At 41.5% G+C, this 22,739-nt stretch overlaps 1 long non-coding RNA gene across 1 annotated transcript in view; it reads right to left on the bottom strand.

The window, feature by feature from the left end:
* Nucleotides 1-9,499: 9,499 nt before the first annotated feature.
* The window catches only part of LOC123372448, a 53,335-nt gene continuing 40,095 nt past the window's right edge, over nucleotides 9,500-22,739 (bottom strand). Inside the window, exons 2-3 of the long non-coding RNA XR_006580293.1 lie at nucleotides 13,278-13,461; nucleotides 9,500-9,628 (exon numbers count right to left, since the gene is read on the bottom strand). This is a non-coding gene — a long non-coding RNA (uncharacterized LOC123372448). The remainder of the gene's footprint in view (nucleotides 9,629-13,277; nucleotides 13,462-22,739) is intronic.

Below are 22,739 nucleotides of genomic sequence, written 5' to 3'. Positions count from 1 at the left end.
AAACAATCTTTGAATGAAGATCCTGCAACCCTTACTCAATTCAGGGATACTTTTCTTAAAAAGGAGGCACATGATTTGTGCACAATTGCACACAAGTGTTTGGGTTTGCATGTTGAAATATCTATTTAGATGCCTGCTAGCAGTGGATTTTCCATCTACACTATTTTCCAATAGAAAATGAAGATTCTCCAAAATCAAAATTTTCCATGGGTATATTTTAATTTTGCCAGTAATTTTTAATTTTCAGTCAGGAAAGTAAAAATCAAATATTTCACTTGGGTTTGCTTCTGCCCAAATCAGAATATTTCATTTCTTTAACTGACCCAATGTGTTTCATTTCAAATCAGTTCAACAAAATATTAAACTGCCGTTTCCTGTCAGCATTGCTTTATGGGAATTGTAGCTTGGGACCCCATTCTTTCCTATGGCCTGGGCTTCCTGGAGGACAAAATCTCTCATAATGGAATAAAGATTTCCCTCTGACTGTGTGGTGCCCCATGGGGGTTATATGACTTGATATTTCTGAATCATAATTTCTGTTCTGTGGAAAGAATTAAACTTTTCATCGTGATTTGGGATGAAAATAAATATTGAAGTGTTGCAATTTCTCATGGAATTTCAATTCCAAATGTTGCTCCTCTCTTCTACTATATTCAGTACAAACATCCATACAGTCACTGTAAACTGAGCATGCAAACACTGAACTGCAATTGCATACAGATTATTATTGCCTGAGATTTTTAGGCCTGTCTGGGGGGGCGGGGGGGAAACCCCTTTCTGAAGCCTCTGCCCATCTTTTTATGGTAGGTTTTTTGTCTGTATTCTGTGAGCCATATGCCAGTAAGGAAGCACTATATGTAATACAGATAATCTGTAAATGGATTAGGTATGTTCTCCAAATGTATACACAGGTTTCTTTGTCCTCTCTTTGGCAGGCATCACACTCAAATACTTCTTGTGTTTTCTTTATATTTCAGCACATATCCATGTTCTGGCAGATTATAATACTAATTGGTACACTCCTGTCTAGTTTGCTATTTTACCACACTTAGGAAATAATACATTTGAACTCACAAACCTGTGCTACCATTGTTTCTTCTTTATTCAACATAAGAATCTTTGAGAAAACACTCATTTCCAGCAATGTCTGGTGAGAACAAATTTTCCTTGTTGCAGAAGATTACAAAAGGTCTGGAGTTTGATATAGCAGCAGTCAATAATTGAAAATGAAATTTTAGCTTGGTGTTCATAGAAAAGAAATGATTGTTGGTGACTACATTTTACCTTTTGTTTAATGTCTGGAAAAATTAAGGACACTTGTGTATTGGTGGGTGACAAAAGCATTAAACCTCAATCACTTTTCCTTGCATTTTTGATTTCTTCTGTTTTGAAGAGTAATAAAGAGCAACATCCTGCAGTCCTTGGTCAGGGAAAACTCCCACTGAATCCAAAGAAGGATGGCAGAGTCAGGTCTCTAATCTGTATGTAGAATGCAGTTTGGTTTCTGTGCTTATATTTATAGGCTAGTGACTCGGGGCCAGACTTTTAAAGGGTTTTAGGCACTTAAATACCTTTATAAAATCTGGCCCTGGATCCCTAGTTGCATAGATCCGTAATTCATTGTGTGTCTGAGGGTATGGCTACACTTGCAGTTGTACAGTGCTGTGAGTTAAACCCGCCTTCGTACAGCTGAGTAGGGAAAGCGCTGCAGTCTGTCCACACTGACAGCTGACAGCGCGCTGTCGTGGACACATTTGAAGCCACACTGGAAGCGGTGTATTATGGGCAGCTATCCCAGCATTCAAGTGGCTGCAACATGCTTTTCAAATGCGGGGGGGGGGGGAGTGTGACAGGGAGCGTGGCGGGGGAGAGAGTGAGTTTTTGGAGTGCTGAATGTGTGTCAACACGCTGTCTTGTAAGTTCAGACCCCCTCCCTCTCCCACCCCCTCTCACTCACTGAAAGCAAACAGCAGCTGTTTCTTTTTTTCTCATAGACCAGATAAGCAGCCACTCGCCAAAATGGACCCCAACCCCCCACCACCTCTCTCTTCAAGGAAACATTAGCTGTGGGTACTCCAAACGGAGCCCCCCTGCCTGCCTCTCACTCATTCAAAGCAAACAGTAGCTGTGTTTGTTTTTTTGATAAGCAGCCCCCAAAACGGAGCTTTGAAAGGGCACTTCCTCCTCCCAGGGGCGGCTCTAGGATTTCCGCTGCCCCAAGCACAGCGGCACGCCGCGGGGGGGTGCTCTGGCGGTCGCCGGTCCTGCGGCTGCGGTGGACCTCCCGCAGACGTGCCTGCAGAGGGTCTGCTGGTCCCGCGGCTCTGGTGGACCTCCCGCAGGCATGCCTGCGGATGCTCCACCGCAGCCGCGGGACCAGCGGACCCTCCGCAGGCACGTCTGCGGGAGGTCCACCGCAGCCGCGGGACCAGCGGACCCTCTGCAGGAACGTCTGCGGGAGGTCCACCGGAGCCGCCTGCTGCCCTCCCGCGGGACACTGCCCCAAGCGCGCGCTTGGCACGCTGGGGTCTGGAGCCAGCCCTGCCTCCTCCGGAGTTCACAACAAAACAAGAGAGGACGCTTCAGTTAAAAGGATTATGGGGAGTTTCCGGAGGTCAATCAGTGCATAATAACGTTACTCTCCGTTTACACTGGAGCAGCAGCATCTCAGCCAATACGTAACATCTGTTGCTCCTCTCGGGGAGGTGGAGTACCAGCAGCGCTGTAGCCGCGGAGACACAGCGCTGTACGTGCCTTGCCAGTGTGGACAGGGAGTGAGGTACAGTGCTCCGGGAACTTTATTGCACTGTAACTGGCAAGTGTAGCCAAGGCCTCAGTAAGTTACATGGTACTACACCAAATCTGGAACCCAACCTGATGCATGTGGGTGGGCCTACGAGGAGCCCCACTGAAGTCAGTGGAGCTATGTCCATAAGCATAAGGATCCACCCACACATGGCTGATTGTAGAAAATGCTGACAATTGGATGAATTAGCCATTTTAGATAATCACTCTGTTTCTCCTTGATTTGTTTTATTTGCTGCTGGTAATTTATGCACATCTTAAGTGGGTTTTTTCACTTTTCTTGTTGGTCTGGTCATAATGTTTCTTAAAGGCCTAAACATGTTTCCTTGCTTGTCCAGGGACAAAAGTTTCTCCGCAGAGCCCTATGAATGTGAGACCTCAGGCATTTTTCAAGACTCAGCTTATCTGCTACTGGAGAAATATGATCGATAACTTCTAAGCAGTAGTTAGATAAAGATTTAAGAGATTTTAGCAACCCTAACTGACTGACCAATCTGAAAAAGTTCCTTTATAGTAATTAGCTAGTAGTTATTAAAGATGTATCAGAAGTTCTGTTTGATTCACTCCTCTGTACAGTATCTGGCCTAGGGACACAGGAAAAGAGCTTAATAAGACTACGTTTTTTATGACAAAAAGAGGATGAAGCTGCCAACTGACTCTTTGGTTTAGGAAAAAAATTTACACGGATGGATTAAGAGACTGGAAAATACCGAAAAATATATTAATTAAAAATTGATAAATATCTAGAGTTTGCCACAGTAGCCTTCTTTCTGGAGGCTCCGAGGTTAGAATCTGTCTCTTCTCTCATTGGATTTTTTTACTGTGTGCAGAACAAGCATTGAGCTGATGGTTAAAAGCAACGGGTGCCAACTCTACCACTTCCCATCTCTTTTCCCTCCTGAGTCCACACATCCTGGAATAGTGTAGATGGGGAGGAAGAAAGGAGAAGGATATGGGAAGAGGAAAGTCTAGTTCCCTAAAGCCAGCAGTACTAGCAGAGCAGACTAAAACCTTAGTCTGCCTATGCTAGGATTAGGGCTGGGTATGAACCAGATTTCCCCTTCTTGGGATATTCCTTAAATTTGAAATTTGTTCCTATTCCAGAATGGAATGAAAACAAAAAATCTGAAATTTCCCAGGAAACAAAATCCTCCCTAGCTTTCCCCACACCCCCCAAAATCATTTTGGGTCAGTTGAAGTGTTCCAATTTAATGAAATAAAAAAGTTTTGTTCCTATTTAAAAAGTAATAATTTTGAAATTTTTATAACAAAAAGCCTTTTTAAAAAAAATCAAAGCATTCCACTCTGAAAACATCAAAACTAAATGATTTCTTTTTTTTTCAGAATTAAATTTAATCAAAATCTACATATTTCCACAAAATATTTTGATTTCAATCGAACATTTTTCCATTGAGAAATGCAGATTGCTCAGGAAATTCCCAACCAATGCTAGCCAAATCCTGTCTCTGACAGTGGCTCCTATCAGATGCTTGAAATGAAGGTCCAGGCATCTCTGTAATAGATAATTATGTAAGAATCTGTCCATTAGGGAAGTTTCTTCCTTTATTCTAGGCAGGGGGCTGGATTAAGCTTTGAAACATGAGGGTTTATGTTCCTCATATATATTTATACTGATTAATGTAACTGGATATGCTTCTATTTTCCCTGTAGATGTCTAATCCCTTTTTGAATCCTGCTGAACTCTTGGATTCAGTGATATATGGTGGCAGTGAGTTCCACAGGCTAATTATGGCCTTGCTATCTATGCCTTCTAGGGTGGTCTATTGACTTACTCCTACTTCAGAGTCTTTATGCTTTCCCCAACATGAAGCATCTCAACCTTGAAGCCGGTGGGTTTGCTATGAGCTTTGCGCCACTCTGCCTTACTGTTGCACCCTTTCTAAACATGGGATCTCAGTCCCAAGAATACAAGGATTCTGCCTTAGTCTGACCCTGGGCAAAGGTTCAGATCAGTTTTGATTTTTATCTGAATCACTGTGTCCATTCCAAGTTTGGATGTTTGTCATCAGCATCTCTGTAAATTGGGACTGTTTCAGAGCGATTCTTAGTTTTTGATGAAATGATCACACTTTTAAACATTACAATAAACTTTTGATTATGCTCAGTGTGAGGCTATAGACATGGTGAAAAGCAGAGGGAGTGTAGATGAGATTATTGCTGCTGAATACAGACACTCCTGCTTTAAATTCAGACTAACCAGTGGTCTTGTTTGCCTGCTTTATTTTGGGTCAAGGATAATGAAGTTGATCTTGGGCTTTCTGTTTTGCCTGTGTGTTTCTGGAATTAGCACCATTATATAAGCATTTTCTGCCAAAGACAGCAAGTATTACCCATACTAGCAACTTCAAGATGGTTAAACCACTTTTCCCTGAGGAGAAATTTCCTGGCCATGCAGATGATTTTGGAATTTGAAATATCAGGCATTGGGCTGAAAGGCTATGTCCACACTGTTTAAAAAATATGTTCATAATTAAACTAAACCAAATTAAAGCCACTTTATTTCTGAATGAGAATGTCCACACAGAGGTTTAATGCAGTTTAAATACTTAATTCAGATTCTTTTTCCTGAGAGTCCTTATGTAGACAAACCCTTAGCTATTTATCATTCCAGGATTAGAGTGTAAAACAGTTTTACATGTAAGCATTATAGGTTTGCAATAGATTAAGATTATATTGATCGTTTTCAAGGGGATAAGGCTGAACCAAATCATGTAGCTCATCTTAAAAATGTTTCAGATTCAATCTGCTGCATTCAGGTATTTCCTCCGTCTTTCTCCCTCTCACATAACACAGAAAAAACTTTTTAATACAAATTAACCTCCCCATTTAAAATAAATGGCAATACTCTTAGAACTATTGATAATGGGCATAGTTATCCTCAAAACAGATAGCAAAAGTGGAAGGGTTAAGTACCCTATTTGTTTATTTTCTCAACAGTTGACAACCGAGCTCTTTATACAAGATATTTTCATCTTGTTTTATTTGATAATCAGATGTATAGATGCATATATAGTGAGAGATTAGTAAGCCTCTCTGAAGTATGAGAGAGGGGGGAAATCCCTACTAAATAGCATTATATCTCCCAAGCTTGCAGCAAGGATGGATCAAGGCTAAATGTAGACCAGTCCAACAAAAAAAGTACGTTCCCCATACATGTATGCTCACAAGTCCCCACAGTCTGAGTACCTGGAGAGTAGGTTGTGAATTCCCAGTGTCTGTGTAGTGGCCTAAGTTGTTATGAGAGAGCTGTAGGGAGTAGCTCACATTTTTGTGAGGGGAGTGAAGTTTGGTTCTGCTAGACATCCAGACATTTTGATGTTTTTCCAGTGTATCCAAATCTTTTGAATTACATTCCAGTTCCAGGCCTCAGTTCTCTCTCTGGCCACATAGGGGATGTCTATGCTGGAAAACAAACAAAAAACCTTAGCAGCAAGTCTCAGAGCCTGGGTCAACTCATTTGGTTTTATTTTATGGGGCTAAAAATAGCAGTACTATATAGATGTTCCTGCACAGGCTGGAGCCCGGAGGAAGGGTCTCTGACTCCAGTTCCAGCCAAAGCACGAATGTCTACACTGTTGTTTTTAGCCCTATGACATGAGCCCTGTGGTCCCGAGTCAGCTGACCTGAGCTCTGAGATTGACTGCTGTAGGTCTTTTTTTGCAGGGTGGATGTACCCATAGACTCTCCACCCAATTCTCCTCCCTCCCTTTCTTTGAAAATCTGTCACTTGTGGACAAAGTCTCTTCAGCCTTCTCCCCCTTCTGGCATCTTCTCTTGGTAGTGGATGTGATGTGATGATGGCCCAACACTTCCCCTTCTCTCGCCTTCTAGCAAAGCCTCTTCTCTGTAAATAGTTAAGCAATGGTGCCAACAGGACTATGAGAAGAGGTACTCCTAGTTGCCCTGTGCTGGGAATCTATTTTCTTTCCCCTACTCATCCCCACTATGCTCTGGAAAGCACTATACTCCTGAAACTCTAGAGCCAATCTCTCAAACTCAGAGGGTTCAGAAGTGTGCTAACCCTAGTGGATAATCACCAGGGAAATCAGAGTGGAAGAAAAAGTAATGGAGCCCTAGTAGTTGGAAACAGAAAAGGAAGTTCTGGGACTGCAAGCTCAAGTGCTGCCCAGGGAAGGGCAGAGCCAAGTGCACAGATACTGCACCTGTACACACATCAAGCAGTGCTACCCAAATGGAGCTTTGTTATATGATTGGGACAATCTCAAAGCACAAGGCTCAGATACTTGAAATTAGCCCACCACTACTACTTAGTATCTTGGGCCTGATTCTCAATTGCCTTGCCTCTTGTGTAGTCATTTACACCTGTGCGAATGAGCGCAAAGAAGGTGGAAAATGCTACCAGATCAAGCCGATAGTGCTTTGCACCCACTGTGCATGAGTGGAAGTGATTTCACAAAGTGGCAAATCAGGCCCTTAGTATCATTGTATGTGATCTTGCTATTCCTTTTCTGAAGTACTGTTTCCATGACACGTTAATATTTTGGATACTTGCTGTTACTGTCACTGTTTATGGGCCCACAATAATTGCTTAACAACAACTGTACAGTTTTATTTTTGTTGTTTTGTGATAGCCTTGATGTCAGAACAAAACAGAACTGGAAACTGTCAATTTGATATGTGAGAGGGGCTTGCAGCAATATGTGGCATGTTGCAAGCAGGTCTAATTTTCAGAGGGTGGGTATTCAGTAAAGTCTCAAAAGCAGGTTGTGTTAAGACATCTCCATCTGGGTATCCAAAATTGATGCACCCAAGAGAGATTTCTGAAAATTTTGGCCAAGTCCCAGTCAAGTGTGTTAAACACCAGACAACTACTACTCTCTTGCCTTCAGTGACATGATAGAGATGAAAATCACTTCACAGACATAGCACTTACCCAGTCACTAGAAATAGAATCCTGCATGAAACATGCCACAGAATGTTGCATCCCCTATTGTTTTTGGAGTCTAAACAACAGACAGGAAGTTTTGTCTTGATAGAGGTCTGGCAGCACACTATATGTTCTTGGTTCATTTTGAGAGATGTGACACTTTTTTGGAAATCATTGCCTGGGATAATCTATTGAGGAAGAATTGTTCAGATTCTCTGTGACCTCGGTCTTTCAGTAGAAATCTCTCTATTTTGCGGGGCTGTACTGCTTGAGAGAGGTGCCAGACTGGCAACCCAGGAATCCGATGTCCTAGACCAGGGGTTTTCAACCTTTTTCTTTCTGAGGCCCCCCAACATGCTATAAAAGCTCTACGGCCCACCTGTGCCACGACAACTAGTTTCCTGCATATAAAAGCCAGGCCTGTTAGGGGGTAGCAAGCAGGGCAATTTCCTGGGCCCCCATGCCACAAGGGCCCCCGCAAAGCTAAGTTCGGCTTCAGCCCTGAGTGATGCGACTCAGGGCCCTGGAGTTCAGCTCCATATGGTGGGGCTTTGGCTTTCTTCCCTGCGCCTCTGTGAGTCTAACACTGGCCCTTCTTGGTGGGCCCCCTGAAACCTACTTGCGGCCCCCGATTGAGAACCACTGTCCTAGACCATAGATCCAGTATGGCATGGCCTAAGCTTCTCTGTGAGTGTGGGATAAGAACCTATACACAATAAAATAAAGAACTGGATTGAGATCACTGATTCACACAGAGACCACTGAACAGCCCTTCAGAGTAGCAGCCGTGTTAGTCTGTATCCGCAAAAAGTATTCTTTGAACAGCCCTTGATGATAATTACCAGCCTGAGCTGGATTAACAGCAGTGAATTCTAGCCATGAGAGGTTCTATATTACATTAGCAACACCTGCACACTCCAATCCCTGAGCACAGACATCAATAAACTTCACATATTTGTCCCATTTAGGATGACACTCAGTTTAGAGACTAAATACATAATTTATTCTGTTTGGGAGCTGGAGCAAGACCCCTTAAAGTAATACCAGGATTAACCATAATATAAAATTGATTGGTGGAACAATGGCCATATATTTCTGAAGTGTAAAACTTGTACTTCTGCCTTCAAGCAGAACTGCGCTTTGAGATTTAAGCTGTAGGCAGAGCAGGATCTGGATCCGTTTCTGTTCTCCTGCTCACATCAGAAGATCTGCCCAAGGATTTTGCAGGCAGTATTATTGATTGATTGATTTTGATTTGATTTTAGATTGTTGACAGTGCCCCCAATGTGCTAGGTGCTTTTCAAGCATACAATAAGATGCAGCCCCTGTCCTAAACTATTAACCATTATGTCACTTTCTTTCTGGACAGCTGTTGCTTTCAGCATCTCTTTGGGGAGACCAGCCATCTTGCATTTTGTTAGTTAAGTAATTGCTCTTTATTGGGTAGAAAAGCAAATAATGGCAAACAATGGCAAAATACTATTAATGATTGCTTTTAAATGTATAATTTCTCAACATAGGAAAGACAAGGATCTCCTCTTAAAAATGGAATGGATAAACTCGATAAATCTCCAGAGAGAAAAGCCAGCATATAGGCTATTAAACAGTGCGTGGTGATTTTTGGGAAACTGTGACTGCCTTTGTTCGATGGCATGAATAATGCTATAAGAAATGACAGAGTCAATGATTAGAAAATCAAATTATTTCCTGAACAGAGAACATAAGATACAAGTCAGTTCACTATAAGTTTATAACTCTTTATTTAACTTTGATAACTGTAATACTATTTGTTGTTTCTCTGCCCCGCACACACTTTTCATTTGGAAAAGGAATACAAATAGTCCTGTTTCACTAGATGCATCTTTATGGATATTGTAGGTTCTATGTGCTGCATTTCTTTTTCTGTTGTTGTATCTGTGCCAAATACATAAGTAACATACTATAAAAATTAGAAATGTATTTTCTAACAAAAGGTTTTGCAGTCTTGTGAAGCAACACTTTTTTTTTTTTTTAGGATAATAGTAGTCCTGACAATAAGTCCAAACAGACTTTTGTAAAGTGCTATGATCCAAATGATACTTCCACATAGAGAAAGATGATAGGCATGATTCTCCACTACCTTGCATTTTGTGTAGCAGTATATGCATGTCCAGAGCTTTCTACACAGATTTTCCTCTGGTGTAAATTACAGTTGAGAAGCTGGCCCCACACAATTAGTTGATGGATGAGTAGATAAAGCGCGTGCTCTCTCTCTCTCTCTCTCTCTCTCTCTCTCTCTCACTCACACACACACACACACACACACACACACACACACACACACACACACACACAGAAAGAGCTCTCTACTCCCTCTATCTGTGGCAAGGGGAAAGTGCTGCCATAGTTACAATTGTGCTGGCTATCTATGCACAATTTCTCTAATGAAACTTGGGGGAGTCGTTGTAGCTGTGTGTGAGCTTGAATTTTGGAGAGCAGTGGGTGCCCAAGGAAGCTCAAGACGGGACAGAGCTCTTTTACAAGAAGCCAGAATCAGCTCAAGGTTCCTAAGAGCGCTTAGCTCCCCTCCCATGGGGACTTTTGTAGAGGACAGCAGAATTGCTGAGTAGTCTCGTGTCCACCCAGCACCTTAATAAAACTGAGTCACTTACGTGGTGGTTCCTCCAAACAGGCCTAGGCAAGCAGCTCCCTTGGAACTGGAGGCAGACCTGCACATAGATGCTTGGAGTACTGCTACTAGCTGATCTCAGCTGTGAGTGGGATTTAGTGGAGGGGTGAGGTGATGTGGCCAAAGGACTATTATCTGTGGGACTGTCCCCACAGAGGGTGGGTAGGGACTTAGACTGTCATAGTTAACAGAAAGGGCTGTTTATTTGAATGTGTATATATATATTTTATTGCTGTGCTTTTTCAAGTTTCTACGTTCCCTAATAAAGTTTGCCTTGTTTTTCCACAGTCTCACAGTGCTTGCTTATTAAAGGCTTCCAAGGAAGGTGCATTTAGTTTTCCCGGGTTTCTGGCTGGGGACTCAAGTTGGTTTAATTTATTTTTCATGAGGGACACTAGATATATAGAAGAACCCAGCTCTTTTTGCTGCTATTAGCCACCTGGCAGAAGGGTTACAATGCGTTTTAAAAATAGGATGGGTTTAAGTTGTCATTAAAGCTTTCTTTCTGATTTTCTTGACTAGAATGTGTATCTGTTGCAACTTTAACATTTTATTAACAAAGAGATTGATCTTGTTCCTATTGAGGTCAATGAGAACTTTGCCAGGGCCTTTAATGAGAGTAAGATCAGTCTCACGTAAGTTTTTCATTGCATTTCCTTCTTCATAGACATATATAGGAAAAGCAGAAAACATTTTAAAAGGGAAAAAACAATGTAAGGACTTGCAGTTCTACCATGGGCTCAACAGCTGCCCTCGGCTCATGATACTTGCATCTACCCACAAAGAGTACAGGAAGCAGGAGGTAAGGCTCAATCTTGTTGTGAATGGCTGCTGCTAGGACAAAGATGGACTCCGGCATTCTGGAACATGTAGCCTCTGTAGGTTACATCTCCAAATTTAAAGATGAAGGATAGCCACAGTTTATTTCATTTTATGTGTAGCCTTTTGGTTCCCAGTAAATTGCAACCACAGGCCCCAGCTGAGCAAAATTTGAGTGCCACAAGTCTAGAAGGACTGGGTGGTGTTTTGTGTTTATTTACTAGTAGGTTTCCTGAGTTTTCTTATGTATTTTTGGTTATTTGTTTTTGTTTTGTTTGTGTGGTTTTGGTTTTGGTCATTGTTGTTGGACATGTGGTCTTAATGTTAATGATGATATACTGTATTTCTAGGGGGGAAAACGGCTAATGCCTTTGACTTTAGCCCAAGGCTATATATTTCCAAGCATGAGTGTCTTGGATGTGGTTGCAGCAAGTATTAAATTTGTATGAGAGGTTTCAGTTTTAGACTAAATCAGTGTTTCATTTTTCACATGCTGGATTTTTCAAACTGTTTACTGATGAAAAGAACACTCTGTGCACTGAACCATTCAATCCATTTTAGTGAGATATATGATATTTTCATTTCTATCTGTAAGTCGAAGAGCAGCCTCATATCACTTTATCTTCAATGCAAATTCTTGCCATGGGCTGCTATTTAAAAGCAAACCCAATAGATAAATCTTATATATTCATTCTACTCCTACAAAATGGTGATTTCTCCAACACAGATAATGAAAGAAAAGAAAACCAACTATCTGTAAATAGGATTTTTATGGATTTAAAAGAAAAGCTGATTTACAATGAAAACCAGGAAACTACGGGAGGATTATGATAGAACTGCTAGAGATTCTCAGATTGACCAGTCAACAGCACATAGTTGCACAACTCCCATTCTCAATAGCTTTGGATTCTATGCTGGACAGACTGCAAATTAACAGAAGAAAATATGAGAGCGTATTTGGTCTTGAAATAGTTGCTTATTTAAAGGTTGGACGGGGAGCGAGAGAGAAGCAGGACACCCATTTGCTTGGGCTGATTTAACAGAGCAAAAGTTGGCTGAAAAAATTTGAAATTATTTTTAAAAAGAAAATGAAAGCATAAGGGTTGTGCTCTTTCTGAGGGAATTTTGCTTGTTTTTAAACTTGGAAGAGGTCAGTGTAAGCTCTGTCCATCCACCAGTGCAGGTCAAAATAACAGCAACAAACACTAGGATAATAAAACCCTGAGGAAGTTAATTTCCATCTCTGTAATAACAACACTCTCTTTTCTGTTTCAGTAGATACTGTGGTTTGCCTGTATTTTAATACTGTCTTATCTCTGTAAGGAATTGCCATCTCTTTGTCTGAGTTAATGAAAGCAATGGGAGCCTGTGGATGCATCACTAAGCTAACCCAGGAGATTTACAAAATCATTGAAGAAGGGGTGGAGGCCAAACGCTTCTCTAAAAATTGTGCAGTTTTTAACAATTGCTTTTGTCAAATCCAATTGTGTGGCTGTTCTGTAGTCCCACTGCTGGGTGAGATACATAAATTTTAGAGCCGATTAGCAGGGCACGGCTAGGTCTTTGGGATTGCCTGTGGGGGAGGAAGAATACACAGAACCCTTTAACTGTTTCTTCCACTTGACACATTCATTTTCATTTTTAGGTTAAGTTTAATTCAGTGCTTGTGAGAGGAGTCAGATTGACAGCGTATACAGCATGGGTGGCAGCAACACAAACTTCCTTTCACCACTTTGCTTTAATGTTAAACCAGAGGCGTTAGGTCTGAGGGGGAGAGAGTAGTCCAGTCTACATGCACATTCAGTTCTTGGCCTCTACAGACGCTGCCGGCAAGAGGGGTCAACTAGAACTGAATATCAGAGAGGTTTGTTTGAGGTTTGGTCCCAAACCATTAAGAACTGGATTGAGAACACCATGTTTCAGATAGCGATTAGACAGCCATCAGTGGAAATGCTACTGACAAATCTGTGTTATTGTAGCAGTGACACACACGGTTTCATGTGGCAATGCAGCCCTCCCTCACTTTTCTTCTCACTGTTTGGATACATTAGCCCTCTAGATAAAATAAAACTTCACCTCATCCAAGGTCATGAAAATTCAAAACCTTCATTCAGTGTCCTTCACTGGGGCACAGCCTTATCCAAAGATCTATCAGTTTCCTCTTTTCTTTGGGGTAGGACAGTTCCTCTTTCTCTCTTTTCAAAGAGAAGATCGCAGGGGAGCTCCTCCAACCGTCAGCCAGCAGCTGCAATGTTAAGCCCTGAAAAGAAGACAGAGGCAATTACATGCTCACTTTCTAAGCTAGGAGTGGGCAAACTACATCCCATGGGTCGGGTATGGCCCACCAGTTGTTTTAATCCGGCCCTCCAGCTCCCACTGGTGAGTGGGGTCTGGGGCTTGCCCTGCTCTGGTGCTCCAGCCAGGGAGCAGGGTGGGGGGCCGCTCCACGCAGCTCCCGGAAGCAGCGGCATGGCCTCCTCCAGCTCCTACATGTAGGGGCAGCCGGAGGGCTCTGCTCTGCACGCTGCCTCTACCAAGCACCACCCCAAGCACTGCCAGTGCAGCTCCCATTGGCCGGGAACCACAGCCAATGGGAGCTGCAGGGGTAGTGCCTGCGGATGGGGCAGTGTGCAGAGCCGCCCGGCTGCTGCTCCACATATGAGCCAGAGAATGACATGCCGCTGCTTCTGGGAGCTGCTTGAGGTAAGCACCACCTGGAGCCTGCACCCCTGAGCCTCTCCCTGTGCCCCAACCTCATGCCCCAACCCTGATCCCGTTCTGAACCCTTTGGTCCCAGCCCAGAGCACCCTCCTACACCTCAAACTCCTCATCCCCAGCCCCACCGCAGCACCCCCCGGCTGGAGCCCCCCACCCCCGCACTCAAGCCCAGAGCCCCTTCCTGCACCCTGAACTCATTTCTGGCCCCACCCTGGAGTCCGCACCCCCAACCAGAACCCTCACCCCCTTCTTCACCTCAACCCCAATGTTGTGAGCATTCATAGCCTGCCATATAATTTCTATTCCCAGATGTGGCCTCCAGGAGTGGGCAATTTTTTTAGCCTGTTCTAAGCTCTCTATGCCTCCTTGCCTAGGATATCTTCCTCCACTAGTTCCAGGGTCCTCTGCCCTTTCAGGGATTCCCCTAACAACTGCATTCATTACAGACAAACAGAGGACAGTTCCAACCAGTAATATAAGTACTTGGTGGTTCAAAAGGGCTAGTTTCCCAAAGCTGAAGAAAATTATGAGTGAAATTGATTGGGAGAAAAAATATAGATAGAAAAATGTGACTGAAAATTGGGAGTTCTTTAAGAAGAGTTTATTAGGTGACCAAAAAGCCACAATCAAGAAAGAGGATAACTTTGGCTAAAAGCCTGCCCTGATTCCATGGCAAAGTAAAGGCAGCAATTAGAAATGTAAAAGCAATATATAACAAATGGAAATGATGAGCAATAATTTTAAATTAGGTGTTATGAAGTATAGAAAGTAGCTAAGGGAAGCTAAAGACATCGGGGAAAATCCATGCCTGGCAGGACTAAAGAAAATGGGGAGGAAGATTTAAAATATGAGTTACCAAGTAAATCCTAGTAATTGTATAGGCCCATTATGAGACAGAGATGTTAAAATTATTACTGATGCTGAAAAGGCAGAAGTGTACAATAAATATTTTCTCTGTATTCAGAAAAAAGTAGGATGATGTACCTAGTATCATACAAGGATGATGAAATACTTTCCAGTCAAGAACTAACTAAGGAGGATGCTAAACAACATCTAGAGGGTAAAACATTTTCAAATCAGCAGGCTGGGATAACTTGCACCCAAGAGTCCTAAAAGATCTCTGGCCTGCTGATGTTAGCTTTTAATAAATCTTGGAATACTGTGGTAATTTCAGAAGCCTGGAAGAGTGCAAATTTTGTGCCAGTATTCAAAAAGGGCAAGCAAGATTATTCAGGTAACTAAAGGCTGGTTAGTCTGACATAAATCTTCAAGAAAATTAATGAAAAGTGGATATAGGATGCAATTAATAAAGAATTAAAAGCTAGAAATATAATTAATGCCAGTCAACATGGTTTTATGGAAAATAGGTCTTGTCGAACAAACCTGATTTAATTAATCAATCAGATTATACAATTGATTGATGAAGATAACTCTGTAGATGTAATACACTTAGACTTTTGTAAGGTGTTTTGACTTAGTACTGCACAATATTCTGATTAAAAAATTAGCACTACACAATATGAATAAAGCATAGATTGAATTTCATACTTTAACTGACCAATCTCAAAAAGTAATTGTCAATGTGGAATCATTATAGAATGGAGGTGTCTCTAGTGGGATTCCACAGGAATCAGTTCCAGGGTCGATGCTATTCACGTTCATCAATGATGTGGAAGTAAATATAAAAGGCTTCTCATAAAATTTACTGATAAGACAAAGACGGGCAGAACGAGTCATACAGAGCAATCTGCATCGCTTCATAAACTGGCCCCGTTCAAACAAAATGCTATTTGACTGTATTAAAAGCAAAGTTATACATTTAGGAACAAGAAATGCAGGTCAGACCTACAGAATGGGTGACTGTATGCTGGAAAATATGACTCTCTGAAAAGAATTTAGGGGTCATAGTGGACAAGCATCTCTGCATGAGTTCCCAGTGAGATGCTGTAGTAAAAAGGGCTAATGTGATCCTTGGCTGTATAAATAGGGGAGCAGTGAGCAGAAGGTGTTTTTAGCTCTGTATAGGGCATTGGTGAAACCATTATTGGAATACTGTGTCTAGTTCTGGTGTCCATTGTTTAAAAAGGATGATGAAAAATTGGAGAGAATGAAGAAAAGAGCCACAAAAATTATCTGAGGGGGTAGAGAAAATGCCTTAGAGTGAGAGATTTAAAGAGCTCAGTCTGTTTAGTTTATCAGAAAGAAGCTTGAGAGGTGACTTGATTATGCTGTATAAGGACTTCACAGGAAGAAAATAACAGGTAATAAAGAGCTCTTTAATCTAGCAGCGAACAGCATAACAAGAACCAATGACTGGAAGCTGAAGCTAAACAAATTCAAATTGGACACACATTTGTAACAGTGAGGGTGATTAACCACTGGAGAAAACTGCAAAGGGAAGTATTGGATTCTCTGTCTCCTGATATCTTCAGATCAAGATTGTCTGCTTTTCTGGAAGATAAGCTTTAATCGAACAAAAATGATTGGGCTCAATACAGGTGCAGCTGGGTGAAATGTAATGGCCAGTGATACAAATGAGGTCAGACTAGATGATGTAATAGGCTCTTCTGGTCTTAAACTCCATGAATCAATGAATAAATTGCTCCTCCCTCCTGGGTCCTTACTGGGGAGACCAAGAGCTCCTTGTCACTCTGTTCTTTAGTGAACAGGCCCTCCAAGACTTTTACTTTTTGCCTGCTCAGGCCATCTTCTCTGGTATATTCCTCTCCTTTACGTATTTCTTAAACACCTGGGAAAGAAGCACCAATCAAGGGAACTTTACTTGCTCTGCTTTTCCCATGATCGCTCCCTTTCTTGGGACACGGGTGCCATATGTGGCAGGCAGAGCTGGGAATGCTGATGATTTACTGACTGAGTGAGAGGAGTGGCTGCTTGCAAAAGGGCAGCACTTTTATATGGCCTTTGGGTCTGTAGTCAGCCAGTGGCCAAACTAGTCCCAGGACCAGGGAACCACAAATAATTCCACCCCTTCCAGTGTGCCCAGCAGTTACATGGAGCAGCTGAGAATTAAGGCCTGGCTCTCCACTTGCAGGAATGGCATGTAGTCATTTATATACATGTAAAGTGGCTGTAAATCATTATGGGCCAAATTCTGCTTTCAGTTACAGTGTAAGCCTGGAATAACTTTATTGAAGTCAGACAGCCTCATCTCCAGCAAGGTGCTCTGAACCGCTCTGGTTGTGCAAAACAGTCTGAAAGCTCATCTAGGTGGTTGGCTGGAGATTCACATGGCATAGAGCTGGTGCCTCCTTACAGCTGCCAGCACTGTAGATGGCTATACATTTGGAACATCCTGAGGCTGTGCTAACTTGCACTGGGACTGATTTGGCCCATGGCAGACCCAGTGTTTTGGGACCAGGGAGGTGGCATACAGCACCTCTTCTCTCCCAGCTTTGGATCCTGCACGGAGTAAAACTTGGCCTGCCCTGCGGCTCCAAGACAGAATTTCAGCCAACCAAATTGGAGTGGTAACTTTTAGATTCACTTTGCATAGATGTAGATGGCCACAAAAGGGGCAAGGCAGTGGAGAATCAGGCCCATACTATGTTTCAGTTCCTTGATTGGACATGTTATAACTCTTACATTTTGTCTACAGAGACTTTTTTAACCACCACGTGATCTAACCTTGCTAAACGGGTTAGATGCCTAGTGTCTGTCTACACGACAATCAGACTGTGACTGTAGCACATGTAGACATACCCAGGCTTACTTTGATCTAGCTAGTTCAAATAACAATAGCACAGAAACCACGGCAGTCCTGGTGTCCGTATGGGTTGGCTGCTAAGTAGCTATCCAAGGTCTTGGGTGGGCTTGTGCAGCAGTCAGACCTCTGATTGCAGTGCAGACATACCCACAGTGGTTAAATGCTGCTAGCCACCAAGCCTTGTGTACACTAGAGCTCTTTCTGTTGTTACCATGGGAGGAATTGCACCAGTGACAGCAACCATAGGAACTTTTAGGGGGGAAAAGTCCAATGTAGACAATAGACTTGGGATCAGATTTCCAGTTTGAAAACTTTCATTTGTGAATTAAAAATCCATTTGAAATTTTCTATTTCCACGAACAGTCCTTCCCAGGAAACTCAGAGTGTTAGCAGGAAGCAAACACAACAGAATGCAAATACAGCTGAAACCAATTGTTGTCAAAATACAAATGAATTATCATGGAAATTATTTTTCAGTGTTTGCTTGTTCCTGGACCCTACCCATAACGTAGCATGTCTCCAGTGAGGAAGGGCTGCCAGGTAGGGGAATTTTTCCCAGTCTCTTATGAGATTTCTGTTTCTATGGTGACTATGATTGCCTCTCTGGAGCCAGTGGTATATTTTCCTGGACCTAACCTTCTCACTTCTGTATTGGTGCAAGAGAGAAGTTTTAACACAGGTTATTTAATTACCTGTGAGATTATTATCGGATATAAGTACATGGGACCCAAGGGGCATTGATCCAGTTTCACTCTAAGGTGTGAGATTTAGAGACTCTGACAGCCCCATTTTTCACAACCCTTTTCTTCCTCATTCTACTTTGCTAAGATAGTACACGTGTGGCCTGCAGCCTTCCCAGTACTATATTTACTGGCTATAAAAATCCCTTAGGTGTTTACTGGAAAACAAATTTTTCAACAATTTCCTATTGAAATTGGTTGGTTCATTAAGTATCTCATTGTGTTTTATCTCTGGGGGTGTCAGTATCTAGTTTTATGTTCTTTTACTTCTTGGTTTGCTTATTTTCAGAGTTTCTCCCACAGATTTTTCAATCTTATCTGCCTTTAAAGCTATCCATTTAGTTGGATAGGAGAGCAAAAATTAAGCAGCAAACACATTTTTTCCCCCCAGGGAAGTGACAATATCAGATAATGAGACACCAATCACAGAAGATATTCATCAGACAGAAAACGGTGGAGCTAAAGTTAGTTAGTTAGTTGATTCCTTCCTGAATCTGAGTTTAAATGCCCAGGCTAAAACAATGATAAATCATGAAGCACAGAGTTAAGTTTCACCAATGTATTCCTTATAAGAACTTTAGCAAAACGGTAAAAAAACAAAAGCAAACCTTAGCACATTGGGATTTAAGATGGTACTTCTCACACAAAACTGCCACACAACTGTACACTTTGGGATGCCAGAAGAACCTTGAGTCGTTCTTTTGGTCTGGGAGATAATTTAGGTTTTGTGACCTGGGCGAACTACAAGAAAACCCTTTTATGGAAATCACCTAATATTTTGTTAGCTGTCTTATTTGTGACGGGATTCAGCTGAAAAGAGGAGGGGAGGCACACCAGTGTGTCCAGTTTGATCTTCCTGAACAGCAATTGCTGATCAGTATTGTTTACACAGATCACACAAATGGTTCCTTTCAAATGTATGAATAGGAGTTGTGGCCAAAGAGAAAATAGTATGTTTGTTAGGGAAAGAAGGATAATGTACTGGAATGTCCCAAGTTTTTCTTAGTATCTTACTGGAGTGTCAGAAATAAATCTTAACTATGAAACAGTGGCACAACACTTCATAATAGACAGGCATTCTAATAGAAACACACCACCACCAACGTGAAGGATCTCCAATTAGCAGTTCTGTTTGTGAGGTGCTGGTGTCTAATTTATAGGATTTTATTTTCTCCACGCACTGCTGTTCATTTTGGCCTATTTTAACTCGCCAGTTAATAGAATATTAATCTTGACCCACGGCAAAACTAGCAATGGAATCTGACAATTCAAATGGAATTTGAACCATGATGATATGATGACATCTGTTGCTATATCTCCAGTTTCCCACAGTCCAGTAGCCATCAAAAAGCCAAGGGACGTTGAGCTATGAGGAGAAAAGGAAAAAAATGTTTCATATCCATGGTAGAATTGCTCATGTTGTACAACTCCACCATTTTGAATAAGTGTGATTTGAATCAGTGTCTTCAGGTTTCCCCAATCAAATTACTCAAGAAACATGAGATTTGACATCATTATTGAGTCCATAGGCATGTATCTTTTCATATAGATGAGTTGTTTATTGTTCTCTGCATATCTCTTCTATAGGGGAGTGTCAATATACTTATCAAAACAATACCATGTGGTTTACTTGACTAATCACAACTAACCAGCTCAACTCAAATAGCAAATATTGGCTATAAAATACTTACAAAGAAATGTTAGGGCCAGGGTCTGCTACCCTCACACACATCCTCACTCCTAAAATAGTCCTCAAGTGATACTACTTAAGGCATATAGTATTATTCAATATGAGGAAGGGTAGCAGAAAATGACTGTTAGTGATCAATACATTGAGTTATTAAAATATATTACAAAAATGAATTAATCCAAGGTAATTGTGATCTGTGGGAATATCTGTGAACAGAAATATAGGTTAAATCTATACAATAATTCATCGTGAATTATTCACTTAACTTTACTGATTAACATACCTCTCATGTCTTCCTTATTTTCATTAATGATGTTTTAGCAAACATAATAATAGCCCTTCTATAGACTGTCTCTCTTCCTAGCTATTTTATTAGAGAACCAGAAAAAGTGTAATTTAAAAAAAAAACTGTCAAGGTTTTGTTCCTTTTCAAACAATCTTTTCTATTTTGATGTTGTTTGAATTAATAGGTTTTGGAGTCATTAATCATTCTTTTTACAAAGACCATTCCTGAATTTGATTCTTTGTCCCTGAATATATATTTTTTTAAATGGTGTCCCTGATTTTTATAGCAGACTGGTAAGAGGTATAACAGTATAAATTATACTGTTGACCAGCTCAATAATATGTAATGGTGCAACACATACAAAACATTCTAGTAATCAGTTCAACTTTATTTGAGCTTTAAGGTCACATTGTCCAAACTGATGAAACTACTCTAGAAAACTAGATGGTTTGCTGTGTCTGAAAATGAAAGAAACTACTAAAGAGACACAGCTGGAGTCTGTTGGAAGCTTTGGACAAGCTGTTTTTCCTTCTCTTACTGCATTTAAGGGGGAAAATGGAACCCATTTACTTTAGGCTGTTTACATTTCTTTCTGTATTTTCTTCTTTTCTTTATTATCACTCATGTTTTGGTTTCAGATTTATTTTCCAAAGCATTAGGTATAGTGAATTAGCAACCTCTAAGGCTCTGAAAAGACCATCTGGATAACAATAGTAAATATGAGTCAGTAGGTCCTAACAGCTGGCAAATATATGCAAACCTTCTGCCTCTCCATTTATTTTTCACTGCTGCATTGTTTTCAAAATACACTACAGTTCCCTTAAATTAGTTACTAGTTTCTGACTCTCAGAAATGTCACAGATCAGTTTTCTTTAGTTCTTCAGAATTATGTTTTTAAAAAATACCCACAATGAGCGGGGCTGCATTTTAATGGGGTTTCAGCACATACAAAATGCACATTCTTGAGTTCCTCAAGTGTGTCTGTGTGACACACTGAAATGGGCAGAGCCTAAAATTGCTGTAAATGAATTGCATCCTGGGGCAGCTGATGTGGTCCCATTTGTCTCTGAATGGCCAGAGGATTCTCTTCACAGCAGGGTGTTGTGTTTTTGTTTTCAACAGCAAAGAAAAGAGAACACAGATGATGGACTCCAGAGCCAGGGGGAGCATTTCCATTAATCCCTCAGTGGAGAGTAAAGGCTACAGTGTAAATGCATTTATGGACTATATTAGCTTTAGCTATATTAGCGCGGCTCCCAGCGCTGTACGTTATTCCCCACAGGGAGGTGGAGTACGGACAGCGCTGGGAGAGCTCTCGCCCAGCGCTGGCGCTTTGACTACACTTAGCGCTTCAAAGCGCTGCCGCGGCAGCGCTTTGAAGTGCAAGTGTAGCCATAGCCTTAGTGAGGTAATGAGAGTTGGTGGTGCTCAGTAGCTTGCAGGATCAAGCCCCAACATGGTATATTTCTTAAAAGTAATTAAAAGTGCAGGTTATGTCAACAGAGACTCATTTAGTGAGGTGCTAAGTGCCCTCAACTTCTATGGTTTCTTTGTGTTTCCCATTGCATCAGATGTCTCATATACACCGCTACCTCGATATAACACCACCCGATATAACACGAATTCAGATATAACGCAGTAAAGCAGCGCTCTGGGGGGACTGCGCACTCCGGTGGATCAAAGCAAGTTCAATATAACACGGTTTCACCTATAACGCGGTGAGATTTTTTGGCTCCCAAGGACAGCGTTATATCGAGGTAGAGGTGTAGCAGCTCTTTCTTGACTTTATAGTAATATTAGAATTAATCAGCTCCCTTCATTGTCCTTACAACAGAGGAAAAGTGGATGGCACAGGGCATCAGAATAACTCACTCAGTCTGGTAAATAAGCATAAGAGTCAAACATGATTGTCTCTAGTGAAATTAAAACTGACCCATATGGCGCTTTGTAGCAAGAAGAAGGTCTACCCCTAATTCTCCTGGTCAGTGCTTCTTTTCTCAATAAAACAAGTTCTAATGTCCAAGTGGTATATGAGCAATTACTAAACACATGTTGACTGTTTGTCTAGGCAGTCGCTATACCACTGTCTAACTGATTGCTATGTAAATTAATTCAGAAAACACATGTTGTATGAAAACACTAGTTAATTTTTAATGCTGTTCAATTCTAGTGACATCTCATTCCAGTTGCTCTTTATGAGCAACGCTCACCCCTCTAAGTTACAATTGTCATTTGCTGCCACATTTTGAATTTCTTCTCCCAGGGTATTGAATGACTGGGGCTTTAGATGAAAGAATACAGTCTTTCATCACAAGAATGGAAAATGACTCGAGCTGATTGTGACCAATAAACATTACTGTATATTGAGTATTCAGTTGCC

This window comes from Mauremys mutica, chromosome 6, assembly GCF_020497125.1.
Source record: "Mauremys mutica isolate MM-2020 ecotype Southern chromosome 6, ASM2049712v1, whole genome shotgun sequence".
Classification (NCBI taxonomy): Eukaryota; Metazoa; Chordata; order Testudines; family Geoemydidae; genus Mauremys; species Mauremys mutica.
This window is presented reverse-complemented; position numbering and strand designations above follow the sequence as displayed.